At 41.7% G+C, this 17,501-nt stretch overlaps 1 protein-coding gene across 5 annotated transcripts in view; it reads right to left on the reverse strand.

The window, feature by feature from the left end:
* Positions 1-17,501, reverse strand: part of IGSF11 (immunoglobulin superfamily member 11) — a 146,139-nt gene that overhangs the window by 88,982 nt on the left and 39,656 nt on the right. The window lies entirely within an intron of this gene.

Genomic DNA, 17,501 nt, shown 5'->3' on the forward strand with positions numbered 1-17,501 from the left:
TTGGCGCGTCTGTTACTTAAAGGGGCGGAGCCTTAGGTGTTCCCTGGGGCGGGGTAACGCTGATTGCTGCACTGTGACGCTGTACGTGGGGGAGGGGCCGAGAGGGAGTAATGGCGCCCGCTCCACTCTCCACCTGATTGTAGTCACTCCCTTGGCTACCCACAATCAAATTGGGCCCCTCTGGTGCTGGTTCCCGAGTGGGTGGGCTTGTGCACACTCTAGGCCCCTGTAGGTCTCTCCAACGACCTCTCCTGTGAGGCTGAGAGTCTCTCCTGCTGCCGTCCCAACCCCCACGGGAGCTTTCAATCAGAGGTCTGAGGCTTTATTTCCCCCGCGCTGGAGCCCTGGGTTATGCATTCTGCTTCGCTCCCCGCATTCGTCCCGGTTTATCTATGCACAAATGCGGGACCGCGGGGTGCTACCTGCCGCTCTGCCTGCCCCGTTCTCTGCCACTCTGAATCCGACCCTCTCTGTTTATCTGTGCACGAATGTGGGGCCGCAAGGTCTGCTAGTGGTCAGACTGCCTGCCCCGTTTGTCCCACACTCCGCCAGTCTCAGTCCCGCCACAGCCACTCGAGTCCTTTCCACCCCGGTGCCCATCTCCGCCCCTCCTACCGGTCTGGATGAATGTTTCTTTTTTATCTACTTGGTGTTGGACTTCCTTGCCATTGGATTTTCTGTGAGTTCTGGTTGTGCGAGAAGGCGCAATGTGTCTACCTACACCGCCATCTTGGTTCTCCCAGATGTGTGTATGTTTTCATTAAAGCTATTCTGCCAGACTGGACAGGAGAGAGACCAGAGGGATGGACAGAGACCACTTACGGACACACTGGAATAATTTAGGTGGGAAGTGAAGAGAACCTGCATTATGTCAAGGGAAGCAGGCAAGAGAGAATGGCTTAGAAAATTGTTTTAAAGTAACAGTGTGTAATACTCCTTACTTATTGATATGGGTCAGAATCTGTAACTAGATAATTTTTCACTTAATGCAGTAAGTTGCCTGATTATACAACTGGGAGACTAGTACGAGTATAAGAATGATGAGTTGGGTTACCAATAGAAGGCATGTCGGAGTAGAATGGCAAATTCTAAAATGCATGTAAAAGTCCAGTAAATATTAGTATGATAAATGAATTGCTCAGATACAAGAGAGGTATCTGGCATGAAATGTGAAATTTTAAAATGATACTGGGCTTTAATAATCTAAATAGATTTGTGTGTGTATGTGTGTGTAATGAATAAAGAGTTGCAACCAGCACATTTCCTTTGCACATTCTGTGTACACAGCAGTAACTTAAACACTATGGGAGACACAAGGGGGAATAACAATAGTCCTTTAACTACTAGCTCCATGGCAACTCTGGGGTCTTCTGAGATGCCCTAGAAGCAAGTTCTGTACCACAGCAAGAAATGAATATTTCCTAAACTATCCACAGGAAAAAGTTGAGTCCCTTTCAAATCCCATCTCCAAGAGCGCACACACAACTTTGGCTTATCTGACCCATGGATCCATGGATCTGGCTTTCTGAGTCTAATCTTGGGGCTATAGTCTGCAGGTTCTCAAATAACCTACAGTGATTCCATGGCCACCCTGAGATTTAAGAAAAATGTTCAAGGGAGAAAAAGGCTCAAGAAATTGCACCAGAGTTAAACTACTGAGTCACCCAGCTCCCCTGGAATGGCCCGGTCTCCACGAGAAGTACAGCCCTCCCAAACGGACTGTAAACTGCACAGAGATCCAGTGATACTCTCCTCCTTAGGATGGAGATCACAGGCTTAGTGAGTCCCTGAAACTCGGTGTCCTGAGAGCAAGCAATAAGGATGGGGAATGTAGGGCAAAGTGTATACCATTTTCCCCCGGATCATTGTGAAAAAAAAATAAGTCTGTTGTTAGATACAGTCAGAAACAATTCAAATACTGTTTCACCCTGGACATTCATACCCCCATTAGCCACACTAACATGCAGGGAACGCCTCTCAGGTTAACACTACTGTTGTGGGCCAGGCCCAATATCCCTCGGTGGTCGGACTGTGCTTTACCAGGCCCTGACAACAAGTGCCAGTGCATTTCAAGGCACATGATTTTACCGAAGTACATAATAGGCTTAGTTGTGTGACAACTCTCCTTCATCATGGTCATGAACAAGGACAAACAACTCCTTTTTGTACAGCTGCATCTATGCGAGTGAAATGCAGCAATTAACCTGTTAATTTAATCTAATTATTTCACAAGTATACATGATTAAATATTCAAAAGTTTAATTTACCTAAAGCATAAGCTTTTAGGCTAAGATCATCAACTGCCACTTGACTTTACTTTATAAAAATATAACATTGCATATGTCTTTGTAAAATGACACTGAGTATAAGATACTTACACAGAAGAAAAGAGAGTATAAAACTATCTCCTACGAGCACTAATTGTTATCTTTATTAGAAAATAAAGCCTCAGTCAGCGCCTACCCATCTGTAAGACACTATTGGGAACCAAGAGAAAACAAAAAGAGCTAATTATCCACAAGGTCTGGAAAAGAGAAAACAGAATTGCTTGATACCAACAGTGTGTGGAGGTAAGAGAAGAGAAGCTCTCCATTCAAAGGCCCCAGGCCCCTCTGCAAGTCCCATACAAAGCACCAGCATGCAAAGTGATGAATAAGCTTCATTGATAATGGTGACTACGTCACGGCTGGCTGAACATTCAGTCCACAAACAGAAGGCTTCTTGTATTTGCTCGAATCAACCATAGGAAAGTTTTAGCAAAATGACTGTTATATTCAAATGGAAATCAGTACTTTCCAGCAAGAATGGACAATTAGCAATTCCTTAAAGTGGCACTAAGAGGAAGAACAGGGAAATGTACCAGAAATGATCACAATCTATATTTCAAAATGTGAAATAAATAACAAAGACTATGGTTAGCATTTTGAAAAAGTCACAGAGCAGACATAAAATGAGCTGTTGGGGGTCTCCCCTTTTTCCACCCAATCTGGTAAATTTCCCCCAATAATCCCCCTGTAGTAAATCTCTTATTACATACAAATGTAAACCATAGTCTGAGATTCCAGCATATGGTTTAGATGGTGTTTCTTGAACATTAGGAAAAAAGTACAAAGCCTATTTCTACAGCATTTGAATCTACTTTTAAGGCTGTTTTCACCAGATTAACAGAGTCTAGCAGCCTCTCCAAGACTCACAGGACAGTCACCTCCCTCACCTCTACCTCCAAGCACACACACAACTTTGGCCATCTGACCTACACATATGGTTTTCTGAGTCTGACCCTGGGGCTATAACATGTCTGCAGGCTCTTAAATAAGTTACAAAGATTCCACAGCCATCTTGAAACTGAAGAAAAATGTTCAACGGAAAAAGAGATTCAAGAAACTGTGCCAGAGTTAAGCAATGACATCCTTAGGTATGATACCAAAAGCATAAGTGACAAAAGAAAAAATTCATAAACTAAACTTGATCAAAATTAAAATATTTGGGCTTCAAATGACACCATCAAGGAGGTGAGAGTACAACCAACAGAATGAGAGACAGTATTAGTAAATCATGTGTCTGATAAAAGACTTGTATCCAACATCTACATATAAATCTTTAAATTTAATAACATAAGACAAATAACTGAATTAAAAATGGACAAGGAATGTGAATAAGACATTTCCCTTTAAAAACATACAAATGGTCAACAAGAATGTGAAAAGATGCTCAGCATTACTGGTTATCAGGAAAATGCAAAACCACAGTGAGATATCACTCCAAACCCACTAGAATGGCTATACTAAAAGATAGTAAGAACTATTGGTGAGGATGTAGAGAAATCAGAACCTTCACATAAAATGTAAATGGTGCAACCATTTTGGAGAATAGCTTGAAGTTAAACAGAGAGATACCACAAGACCCAGCAATTCCACTCTTGGGTATCCAAGGAAAAGGAAAACATGTCCACACAAAATTTGTAAATACATATTCATCGAAGAATTCATGAAAGCCAAAAAGTGGAAATCGCCCTGGCCAATGCAACTCAGTTGGTTGGACATCGTCCTGCAAACTGAAAGGTCACTGGTTCAATTCCTGGTTAGGGCACAAGCCTGGGTTGCAGGTTTGGTCCCTGGTCGGGGCACATGCAAATGGCAATTGATCAATGTTTCTCTCCTTCTCTTTCCTCCTCCCTTCTCCTCTCGCTGAAGTTAATAAAAGAAAAAAAAAATTTTAAGTGGAACTAACCCAAATGTCCATCAACTGATGAATGGATAAAAAATTTGTCTATCCATGTATATAATATCAGTCAGCAATAATAAAGATTACATGCTAAAACATGGATGAACCTCAGAAACACTATGCTAAGTGAAAGAAGCCAGTCACAAAAGAGCACATAGTATATTAATTCCACTGATATGAAATGTCCAGAAGAGTCAACTCTATATATGCAAAAAGCATATTAGAGGTTACCCAGTGTGTAGGATGGGGTGGGAGAGAGCAGGGAGCAGCTGTCAATACAATAAGCATGAGTTTTCTTTCTGGGGTGATAACAGTGTTCTAAAATTAGATGATGGTGAATGGCTGCACAAATCTATAAATATACTAAAAATCATGAAACTGTATACTTTAAATAGGTAAATGTTACAGTATGTAAATTACATCTCAATAAAGCTTTTTAAAAAATTGTGCCAAACTACAAACCTTTATGAATTCCTAGAAGCTGTCCATAAAGCTGCCTGCTAACAGAAGGGGCCAGGCATATTTACCAACCTATACCCCAAGCACTGGTCTGAAACTGGACTGGCTCTGTGGGCACCAAAGTACCAAATACATGCATTCCAAACACAATGAGTTTCTAAGGATTACCAAAGTCTAGAAGCTCTGGTTGCCAATTTTGGTTCCATTTACTGCAACAAACACTGACTGAAGCCACCATAGACCAAGGACCATGATTTGGATAGAAGGATGTAAACTGGTACAGTAAATATGGAAAACAGTATGGAGGTTCCTCAAAAAATTAAAAATAGAACTACTTTATGGCCCAGCAATTCCACTGCTGGGTATTTAACTGAGGAAATCTAAAACACTAATTCAAAAAGACATATGCACGCCTATGTTCACTGCAGCATTATTTACAACAGCCAAGATATGGAAGCAGCCCAAGTGCCCATCCACAGATGAGTGGATAAAGGTGATGTAAATGCATGCAGGGCAAGGCAAAAATAGGTTTACAGTTGTGAGTACACAAAACAAGAGTTTATTCTTATATTATTACTTATTAATTATTGTATTAGTTTCCATAAGAACAACTGTAAACATACTTTTGCCCTACCCTGTGAATACAATTGAATATTACTCGGCCGTAAAAAAGAGTGAAATCCTACTATCTGCAGCATGGGTGGACCTACAAGGTATTATACTAAGTGAAATAAGTCAGACAGAGAAAGACAAATATCACATGGTTTCACTAACATATGGAATCTAAAGAACAGAATAAATGAACAAACAAAACAGACTCACAGATTCAGAGAACAAACTGATGGTTGCCAGATGGGAGGGGGCTTGGGGGCTGGGTGTAAAAGGGGAAGGCATTAAGAAGTACCAACTGGTAGTAACAAAATAGTCATGGGGACGTAAAGCACAGCATAGGGAATGCAGCCAGTAACACTGTAATAACAATCTATGGTGCCACATGGGCACTAGACTTATCGGAGGGGATCACTTCATAAATTATATAAATGTCTAACCACTATACTGTACACCTGAAACTAATATAAAATAATATTGAATGTCAACTGTAATTGAAACGAAAGTTTTTAAAGACTGTAAGGACAAAAGATATAGTGCACCCAGTGCCCCAGGAGTTCATCGCCTGTTAAGTCTAAGACAAAAACGCATGTCGATGATTCAAGGTCAGTGCCCTGGGTGCACATTACAGGGATAAGCATAGGGGCAGAGAAATAGTACAAATTAATTTTGTCTTGAGATGGGTGACCCACAAAAGCTTCATAGGAATGATGACACCTGAGCAGGGCTTTTAAAAGGCTGGGTAGACAGGAATGGTGCAGAAAAGGGGAAGGAAGGAGGAAAGCAAACTGTAGCCAAGGCAATAAAAAGGTGCATGTAATAGCACAGAGGCTTCAGGACTGAAAGAAATTTGGGGACAAAAAGGCTGAGACAAGAATATTAGAAGATGAGTTTATGGAATTAAGCCAGATTGTGGACAGTCTTCTGGACCTGCTACAATTTTATAAACCTTATCCTAAAGGTAACAGTGAACCATTGAAGGGTTTTAAGTAGATGAATGAAATGATCACATTTATCTTAGAAATATCATCCCAACAATTGTTTGTAGGATGAAGATCCACTAGGGAAAGGGTTCTCCAGCTTTTGTTCAACTATGTAATTATTTTTCATGTGCTTTCGTATGAAATTTTACTCAGAACTCCGAGAAGGAAACAAGCAAAGAGCAAAGCTCTTCCGGTTGAAACAGTGGTGGGGGGCCCGGGGCCCTGCCTGGACAATGCTCCTTTACCCCCACCACGGAAGGACCCTCTGTGCTCTGCAAAAGATGGTGTGGGAAACTTTGGACAAAAAGAGTTCATAATGGAATATTAGGGATTAATTAGGAAGTGAGTGCAATAGGCTGGGAGGAAAATAATCAGTGCCTAAAATAAGCATAAAAGTAGGAAAGAGTCCAGAAATTTGTACAGAGATATAGAATTGACAGGCCTTCATGACTGACTAGATGTACAGTGAGGAAGAAGAAAGAGCCGAGGAAAACTTGTGGGCTTCCCGCCTAGTGAAAAGAAATGACGACAATGATCTAAGGAAATATAGGAGGGACACCTGACTTTCCTAAAGACATTTCAACCTAATAATTCCCAAACTTGAACTGCTGTCCCTTTCTCCCAAACCCGTCCCCAGAGCTTGGTTTCTTCATCTCAGTGTGCTGGTGCTTGAGCCTGAAAACCGGAATCACCTCTGTCATCTGCTCTCCCCACCCCACATTCAGTCCATTATTGGGTGCCACTGATTCTAATTCCAAACTTTGTTTCATCCGTCCACCACTTCTTTGATCACTGCCACTACTCTTCTTTATGCCACCAATATCTCACTTCTTGATTTCTTCAACAGCCTCTTAATCAATCTCCTCGCCACTGTCCTTGACTCACTCCACTCCATTCTACACACAAGGATGATTTTTTTAAAGTGTAAAACCCTTCAGTGGATTCCCACCGCACTCAAGTCTGAAGACAGGGAATATGTCCTGTTTTTTTCACCTAGGGACACCCAGTGCCTAATGTCTAGTACACTGAAAGAATGAGAGGATTAGGTCTGGGGCAAGATGATGAGTTCAGCTACAGGCCTATTGGGTTTGAGGTGTCTGTGCGATGTCCATGTAGAGCTACCCCCTGGCAAAGTGCAATATGGCCTGGCTCTGACCTGACATTTGCTTCACTGACTCAGGACTACCTAAGTAGAGTTATCTATGGTAAACAGGACTAAGGCCATTTTAGATAATCATGAACTAAGTTAATAAAGCTTGCAGCCAGCTCAGCTTCTTAAAAAGATTAAAGTGTCTCTCTAATCTGAAATTCTGAGGCTCTAGGTGAGGTCTAGGTTAGCACTTCAAGGACAACAGAAACCACTGATGTAGCACTAGATTTGTGGTGGGATCTTTACAAGGAACAATTTGGTAGCAAAGCCTGTGATTTGGCCTCTTCTTCAAACTATTTTTGCAACACCTCAGCTCTCTGATGTCCTCACCAATTTCCACATGACTCCTCCACTAGTTAATCATAAATTGTTCCTGATTCTCAGATAGTACATCCCATACATCTGGGGCAGTGCCTGGAAGCCTGTATTCTGACCACCACCCCAGGCAATTTCTCAGCCTAGGGATGCCACTAAGTTAACACTTTAGGGAGTAGATGCAAAAGATACCTTCCTTCCTCTCTCCTACTGACCCCAGACAGCAGCATTAGGATGTGGCTGCTGTAAGGATTTTCAGACAATAAAATTAAGTTATAATTTACTGTGGCTTCCTATGATACTATGCAAAGTATGCAGTATAAAGTATCGTACATGACAGATGCAAAGAGCTGTCAGAGAGTTCCTAATAAGTAACGAATGTTTTTCCGAATGCAGATGTAGGAGACGCTGATTATAATTTCCAATATCCTTTTTTCCTCAACTTTCTCCAATATCAGTATTTCTTAATTACTATATTAAAACCCTTCAAGTTCAGTAAGTTGGTAATGGCACTACATTTCAATTTGTTAAATGAAATATTAAATAATTATTTAAATATTTTAACTTGTAAAACAGAATATTTTGAGAGCCTCTGCATACAAATCCAGAAAGCATACTCGGCTTATGAGCCGGCCAGTCAGTCGGTTTCTTACTCAGGTGACCACAGGCAACAGTCTGGTGACGCCGACAGTCCTAAGGCTTTAAACTGGCTCATGCTGGCTCCCGTATCATTTATTCCACACCAGCCTAGGACCGCTGGTTAAATACAGGAAACATAAGAAATGCTGAAATATCAGTCAATAAGGAATACAAACATTAAATCCTGTACCTTCAACTCAAAATGAATTTTAACAGCCATGTATTACTGAAATCTCATCAGATTGCTGACATCTTACAACAAATTGGCTCCAATACATCAAAATCCAATGGGAAAATAAAGGAAATATACAACAAATATAACATCAAAATTGGCTTTTCATTTATGAGGAATTAAGATTGCCCCCATGATGTGTGAATCGCCTGTTTACAAATAGCAGTTTAAAGTATTTTATCTATTATTGTACTTAAAAAGAAAGCTCCCAAATCATTTTTAAATATGACAAAATATTAGACTTCTTTTTTAATATATTTTATTGATTATGCTATTACAGTTGTCCCATTTTTTTCTCCCCTTTCTCTGCCCTGTATCCCCCTCTCACCAGCATTCCCCCACCTTAGTTCATGTCCATGGGTTGTACATATAAGTTCTTTGGCTTCTCCATTTCCCATACTATTCTTAACCACCCCTGTCTATTTTGTACCCACCATTTATGCTTCTTTTTCCCTGTACCTTCCCCGCCCCCGCTTTCCCCTCCCTGCTGATAACCCTCTATGTAATCTCCATTTCTGTGAATCTGTTCCTGTTCTGGTTGTTTGCTTAGTTCATTTTTGTTTTTTCACGTTCGGTTGTTGATAGTTGTAAGTTTGTTGTCATTTTACTGTTAGTATTTTTGATCATCTTCTTTTCCTTGGATAGGTATCTTTCACATTTCATATAATAAGGGCTTGGTCATGATGAACTCCTTCAACTTGACCTTATCTGGGAAGCACTTTATCTGCCCTTCCATTCTAAGTGAGAGCTTTGCTGGATAGAGTAATCTTGGATGTAAGTCCTTTCCTTTCATGACTTTGAATGCTTCTTTCCAGCCCCTTCTTGCCTGTAAGGTCTCTTTTGAGAAATCAGCTGACAGTCTTATGGGCACTCCTTTGTAGGTAACTGTCTCCTTTTCTCTTGCTGCTTTTATGATTCTCTCCTCTTTAATCTTGGGTAATGTAATTATGATGTGCCTTGGTGTGTGCTTCCTTGGGTCCAACTTCTTTGGGACTCTCTGAGCTTCTTGGAAGTCTATTTCCTTTGCCAGATTGGGGAAGTTCTCCTTCATTATGTTTTCAAATAAGTTTTCAATTTCTTGCTCTTGCTCTTCTCCTTCTGGCAGCCCTATGATTGAGATGTTGGAATGTTTAAAGTTGCCCCAGATGTTCCTAAGCCTCTCCTCATTTTTTTGAATTCTTGTTTCTTCATTCTGTTCTGGTTGAATGTTTATTTCTTCCTTCTGCTCCAAACTGTTTATTTGAGACCTGGTTTCCTTCCCTTTACTGTTGCTTCCCTATACATTTTCCTTTATTTCAATTTTCATAGCCTTCATTTTTCCCTCTATTTTGCATCCATACTTACCCATTTCTGTGAGCTTCCTGATTACCAGTGTTTTGAACTGTGCATCTGATAGGCTGGCTATCTCTTCATTGCTTAGTTGTATTTTTTCTGGAGCTTTGATCTGTTTTTTCATTTGGGCCATTTTTTTTTTCTTGGCATGCCTGTTTTCTAGTAAGGGTACAGAGACTTAGGTGTTCACCAGGGCAGGGCAACCCATGTCACTGTGTTGTGGTTCTGTATGTGGGGGAGGGGACCGAGAGGGAATAATGCTGCTTGTGCAGCTCTTAGCTTTTAGTCACTTCCTCTGCTACCCACAAGCAAATTGGGCCCTTCTGGTGCTGATTCCTGGGTGGGTGGTTTGTGTGTACATTCTAGGACCCTGTGGGTCTCTCCAACAAACTCTCCTGTGAGGCTGGGCATTTCTGAGGCCACCTTAATCTCCTCAGGACTTTTCAGTCAGAGGTTTTGAGGCTTTATTTCCCTGCACTGGAACCCTGGGTTGTGTGTCTGTCTTGCTCCACAGTTGTTCCTCCTGGTTTATCTGCACGCAAATGTGGGATTGTCTGCTCTACCAGCCACTGCCTTGCCAGGAGTTCTCTCCACCCTGGCTGCCTGTCTCTGGCCCTCCCTACCAGTCTGGATGAATGTTTCTTCTTTTTCACTCCTTGGTTGTTGGACTTCCATAAAGTTCAATTCTCTGGCAGTTCTGGTGGTTTTTTGCTTTTAAAATTGTTGTTGTCCCTGAGAACCAAGATGGCGGCATAGGTAGACACAATGAGCCTCTTCCCACAACCAGAACTGACAGAAAATCCAACAGCAAGGAAGTCCGACACCAAGGAAATAAAGGATGGACATTCATCCAGACCGGTGGGAGGGGCGGAGACGGGCAGCTGGGGCGGGGAGGACTCGCGTTGCCGTGGCGGGACCGAGAATGGCGGGGTGTGGGAGGAACGAGGGCAGGCAGTCTGACCACTAGCAGACCCTGCGGCCCCACATTTGCTCACAGATAAACCAAGAGGGCCAGACTCAGAGTGGCGAAGAGCAGGGCAGGCAGAGCGGCAGGTAGCAGCACCCTGCGGCCCCACATTCGCGCACAGATAAACCGGACAAACGGCGGGGAGTGAAGCAGACCGCGCAACCCAGGGCTCCAGCGCAGGGAAATAAAGCCTCAAACCTCTGATTGAAAGCACCCGTGGGGGTTGGGGCAGCAGCAGGAGAGACTCCCAGCCTCACAGGAGAGGTCATTGGAGAGACCCACGGGGGCCTAGGGCATGCACAAGCCCACCCACTCGGGAACCAGCACCAGAGGGGCCCAGTTTGATTGTGGGTAGCAGAGTGAAAGATTGGAGTGCAGTGGAGAGTAGAGCGGGCGCCATTGCTCCCTCTCGGCCCCTCCCCCACATACAGCATCACAGCGCAGCGACCAGTGTTACCCCGTCCTGGAAACACCTAAGGCTCCACCCCTTAAAGTAATAGACACACCAAGACAAAAAAAAAAACATGGCCCAAATGAAAGAACAGATCAAAGCTCCAGAAAAAATACAACTAAGCGAGGAAGAGATAGCCAACCTATCGGATGCACAGTTCAAAACACTGGTTATCAAGATGCTCACAGAATTGGTTGAATCTGTTGGAAAACCAGGTGAAAAAATGAAGCCTATGCTAAGAGAAGCCTATGCTAAGGAAAATGTACAGGGAACCAATAGTGATGCAAAGGAAACTGAGACTCAAATCAACGGTGTGGACCAGAAGGAAGAAAGAAACATCCAACCAGAAAAGAATGAAGAAACAAGAACTCGGAAAAATGAGGAGAGGCTTAGGAACCTCCAGGACATCTTGAAACGTTCCAACATCCGAATTATAGGGGTGCCAGAAGGAGAAGAGGAAGAACAAAAAATTGAAAACTTATTTGAACAAATAATGAAGGAGAACTTCCCCAATCTGGCAAAAGAAATAGACTTCCAGGAAGTCCAGGAAGCTCAGAGAGTCCCAAAGAAGCTGGACCCAAGGAGGGACACACCAAGGCACATAATAATTACATTAGCCAAGATTAAATAGAAGGAGAGAATCTTAGAAGCAGCAAGAGAAAAGAACACAGTTACCTACAATGGAGTTCCCATAAGACTGTCAGCTGACTTCTCAAAAGAGACCTTACAGGCAAGAAGGGGCTGGCAAGAAGCATTCCAAGTCATGAAAGGCAAGGGCCTACATCCAAGATTACTGTATCCAGCAAAGCTATCATTTAGAATGGAAGGGAAGATAAAGTGCTTCTCAGATAAGGTCATGTTAAAGGCTTTCATCATCACCAAGCCCTTATTATAGCAAATGTTAAAGGGACTTATCTAAGAAAAAGAAGATCAAAAATAGGAACAGTAAAAATGACAGCAAACTCACAGTTATTAACGACCACACCTAAAACAAAAACAAGAGCAAACTAGGCAAACAACTAGAACGGGAACAGAACCATAGAGATGGAGATCACATGGAGGGTTGTCAATAGGGGAGTGGGAGGGAGAGAGCGGGGGAAAGGTACAGAGAATAAGTAGCATAGATGACAGGTGGAAAATAGATAGGGCGAGGGTAAGCATAGTGTAGGAAATGTAGAAGCCAAAGAACTCATATGTATGACCCATGGACATGAACTATAGGGGGGGGAATGTAGGAGGGAGGGGGTGGGCAAGATGGAGTGGGGTGAGGGGGGGAAATGGGACAACTCTAATAGCATAATCAATAAATATATATTTTTTTAAATTGTTGTTGTCCTTTTGGTTATGGGAGCAGGCAAAGTGTATTTACCTATACCTCCATCTTGGCCAGAAGTGTCACCCCAAAATACTAGACTTCTAATCACTGGGTGACAAAGTAAGGCTTTTTTCCTTTGTGATGCCTGGACACAACCTTAATTTCAACCTGCACTTTCACCTATTGTATATTAATTCCCAAAAAGCATGTCATTTTAAAGTTTGGTTTATTTTACATGATTAACTTAACTTTGTTACATATGCAGAATAATGCATGGATAAATTTATTCATTGTAACAGTTTATAATAGTAAAAGACTAGAAATAATCTGAGTAGTCATCAATAGGAGGAACGAATTATAGTACAATACAATGATATGTATAAAGACATAAAGAAAAGAAGAAGGGAACATACAGGTATGTGTGTAGCAAATGGGCATAGGTGATAAATGTATTTGATTGTATATGCTTAAGATAACTCTACATGATACTTTCTAAAAAAAAATAACACTGGTTGCCTATGAAAGAGACAAGTTGGAAAAATGGGGCCAAGAAAATCCTTTCAGGAAGTATTCTTTTATTTATTTTTTGAAATTTGAGGCATGTGAATGTATAACCTATTCCAAGAAAGAAATGGTTAAAATAAATGATATTTTAAAAAAGGAAACCATGTACAAGGTTTTTAAAGAAGTAAATACTTTAAAAAATGTAGTAGTTAATAACCAGGTTATTTAAGATTACATAGATAAAACCATTTTGTAAAGAAACTATTACAATTATCTGTTATGTTAAAACTGCTCCTTCTGTATGTGCCCCTTGAATTCCATGCAGAACAGCAACCTTAGAGTTCATTTCATCTCAAACTCCCTCTATGTTCCATCAATGGTTTAAATATCAGCCACAATGGGTTCCTTTATGTCCTTAGGGCTACAAGGAAAAGCCGTACAAACACGAGCTTCTTGACAAATTCCCAGAAGAAGTGACTGAGCAAAAATGTTTGGGAAAATATTCAGTTTTTCTAATTACAATGTACATCACTTGCTAAATTAAAAAGTCAAAGTGTCTCCGCATGTATTGTATAATGTTACATTAGAACATACTTTAAGTGTAAAATATAAATCAGTACTTAATAACTATCCACTGAAGATAAGTTTTATATGAATCACATTTTCTTTTATAGCCCCAAAGTAACAGGCGGTTTTCTGAAAATTAATTCATTAGGAAGTTCTAGAAAAATAGGGTCTCAGGGAACAAAAAGGTGAGCACAAAGTAGGTAACCAACTACAGCCAGTGAACAACTGACACCCAGAGTTGTTGGGGAGCAAAAATCACAAGTTTCATAATATAAAACAAAATGAACAAAAAAGGTTGGCTTTTGGATTCACCATCCAACCTCAAATGGGTATTCCTACTGTTCGTCTTTCACTCAGTTCCTAGCAGACTAACTTTAACAGTTCTTCCAAAGATTCATCTTTCCTAAACACCTTTTCCCACCCTACCCTTCCAGCTTTTGGCAAACATCTCAGTTTTCATCTTGACTAGAAGAAATTGAAGGTATTCTCTCCCTACCTCACCAGAGTATCCATCCTTTATCCTATTCTTTCATTTTTCTCTCCTATCCTACAGGAAGAAGGGTAACCCCTTCTTTGCTTTAAATCACCTCTCAACCTTCGCCAATATTTTGTTTGCACCATCATCCAACCAATTCACATTTCAAGAGTTTATTTTTCTTTGACCCCTTCCTTTGTACCTTCAAAAACAACAAAGACCTTTTGTTATTTTGAAATTTTTCTTGTCTACTGTCATACATCTCTCCTTTATCTAGTAAAGCTACTCAAATACATAATCCACCTCCTTCTTCAACCCTTAGGAAAAAGTATGCTTCAGGTTCATATCCTCTACTTACCAAAGTTCTTAAATGGTCCCCAAACATTGAATCAAAAGTGAAAGGGACCTGACAAACTTATCTACTCCATTTTGCTTATTATACAGATAAGGAAACTGAGACCTGTGAGAGATTAATTTGACCAACATTATACAGTGAATCAGTGTGACCTAGAACCTGGATGGCAACCTCCCATCCAGAAAAATACACATTTCTTGCTTTAAAAATAAAAAATAAAAAACTAAAGCAAGCAAGATGAACCCTACTCAAGATTACTTCCAGTACCCACAAAAGAAAATGGAAGAGGCATATTTATAATCTGAAATGAAGGTCAATACGAATATAGCAACAGATAATCCACAGCATATTTCAGTTGGCTTTGGCATATGGCCTTGAACTTTATGAATTTGAAAACACCTAAACCAAATATAAAGTTCCACTGTGAAACCTTCTCTGGAAAGTCAGTTTTCCTCTCCTTTCTCTCTACTCCTCCCCCAAACAGGCACTTGTTTGCAGTACACAAAAGAGCCAGCTGAAGGAAAACTGAAGGGGTAGTCAGAGGAGAAAGAGAAGCAGGAAGACAAGGAGGAGCTGCTAGGAGGAAAAAGCAGTCAATAGCTGATGCTGTGTACTTATATTCCCCTACAGACCTCTTTTCATATATTTTTGGTCATTCTAAATAAGTCTCTAAACTTTTCCTACATTAGGGCTTAACCTCCTTTACAAATAAACATGCCCATCTGAGCGTGAAGCACACACATTCCTTAATCTACTTGTAATCTACTTGTGTTCTGTCTCTCATGCTGTAAATTCTAAAGGCCAACCAACAGTCTTAGAGTAAAATATTTGAAATTCTACTACTGAAGCTTTCTCCCCATCCATACCTTCTTCCACAACATCCTTTTAAACACCCCTATAACTATAAAAAATTAATAATAAGTGAGGACTTTAAACAAAGAACCAACAGGAATTAACAGATAAAAAAGATTATTTTGGTTAGTCTCTTAGCCTCCCCAGGGATTTCCATCCCCAAATATTAATAATTGGGAGATTTTGTACACTTTCTTGCATTACATTTTATTATTTTGCCACACCATTTTTGGCTGCCCCACGAACTGAGAAAAGCAAGATACTACAGGAGACCGGAGAGAACCAAGATGACCGCGTAGGTAGACACACTGCACCTCCTCCCACAACCAGAACTGACAGAGAATCGAACGGCAAGGGGGTCCGGCAGCAAGGAAATAAAAAATAAACATTCATCCTGACCGGTAGGAGGGGCGGAGATGCACGGGGGTGGAGAGGACTCACGTGGCTGTGGCCTGACCGAGACTGGCGGAGTGTGGGATGAAACGGGCAGACGGTCTGACCTCTGGCAGACCCTGCGGCCCCACATTCACACAGATAGGCCGAGAGGGCCGGACTCAGAGTGGCGGAGAACAGGGCAGGCAGAGCACTGGGTAGCACCCCATGGCCCCACATTCACGCACAGATAAACCGGACAAAAGGCAGGGAGCGAAGCAGATCTCGCAACCCGGGGCTCCAGCGCAGGGAAATAAAGCCTCAAACCTCTGATTGAAAATGCCCGTGGGGATTGGGGCACCAGCAGGAAAGACTCCCAGCCTCACAGGAGAGGTCGTTGGAGAGACCCACGGGGGCCCAGGGCATGCACAAGCCCACCCACTCAGGAACCAGCACCAGAGGGGCCCAGTTTGATTGTGGGTAGCAGAGTGAAAGATTGGAGTGCAGTGGAGAGTAGAGCAGGCGCATTGCTGCCTCTCGGCCCCTCCCCCACATACAGCAACACAGCGCAGCGACCAGTGTTACCCCGCCCCGGGAACACCTAAGGCTCCGCCCCTTAAAGTAACAGACACACCAAGACAAAAAAAAAAAAAAATGGCCCAAATGACAGAACACTTCAAAGCTCCAGAAAAAATACAACTAAGCGAGGAAGAGATAGCCAACCTATCAGATGCACAGTTCAAAACACTGGTTATCAAGATGCTCACAGAATTGGTTGGATCTGTTCGAAAACCAGATGAAAAAATGAAGCCTATGCTAAGAGAAACAAAGGAAAATGTACAGAGAACCAATAGTGATGAGAAGGAAACTGGGACTCAAATCAATGGTGTGGACCAGAAGGAAGAAATGAACATCCAACCAGAAAAGAATGAAGAAACAAGAACTCGGAAAAATGAGGAGAGGCTTAGGAACCTCCAGGACATCTTGAAACGTTCCAACATCCGAATTATAGGGGTGCCAGAAGGAGAAGAGGAAGAACAAAAAATTGAAAACTTACTTGAACAAATAATGAAGGAGAACTTGCCTCATCCTGCAAAGGAAATAGACTTCCAGGAAGTCCAGGAAGCTCAGAAAGTCCCAGAGAAGCTGGACCCAAGGAGGAACACACCAAGGCACATCATCATTACATTACCCAAGATGAAACGTAAGGACCTACATCCAAGATTACTGTATCCAGCAAAGCTATCATTTAGAATGGAAGGGAAGATAAAGTGTTTCTCAGGTAACGTCAAGTTAAAGAAGTTCATCATCACCAAGCCCTTATTATATGAAATGTTAAAGGGAGTTACCTAAGAAAAAGAAGATCAAAAATAGGAACAGTAAAAATGACAGCAAACTCACAGTTATTAACGACCACACCTAAAACAAAAACAAGAGCAAACTAGGCAAACAACTAGAACAGGAACAGAACCATAGAGATGGAGATCACATGGAGGGTTGTCAATAGGGGAGTGGGAGGGGGAGAGTGGGGGAAAGGTACAGAGAATAAGTAGCATAGATGATAGGTGGAAAATAGACAGGGGGAGGGTAAGAATAGTGTCGGAAATATAGAAGCCAAAGAACTTATAAGTATGACCCATGGACATGAAGTATAGGGGGGGAATGTGGGAGGGAGGGGGTGGTCAGGATGGAGTTGAGTG

This window comes from Desmodus rotundus, chromosome 2 (assembly GCF_022682495.2).
Source record: "Desmodus rotundus isolate HL8 chromosome 2, HLdesRot8A.1, whole genome shotgun sequence".
NCBI lineage: Eukaryota > Metazoa > Chordata > Mammalia > Chiroptera > Phyllostomidae > Desmodus > Desmodus rotundus.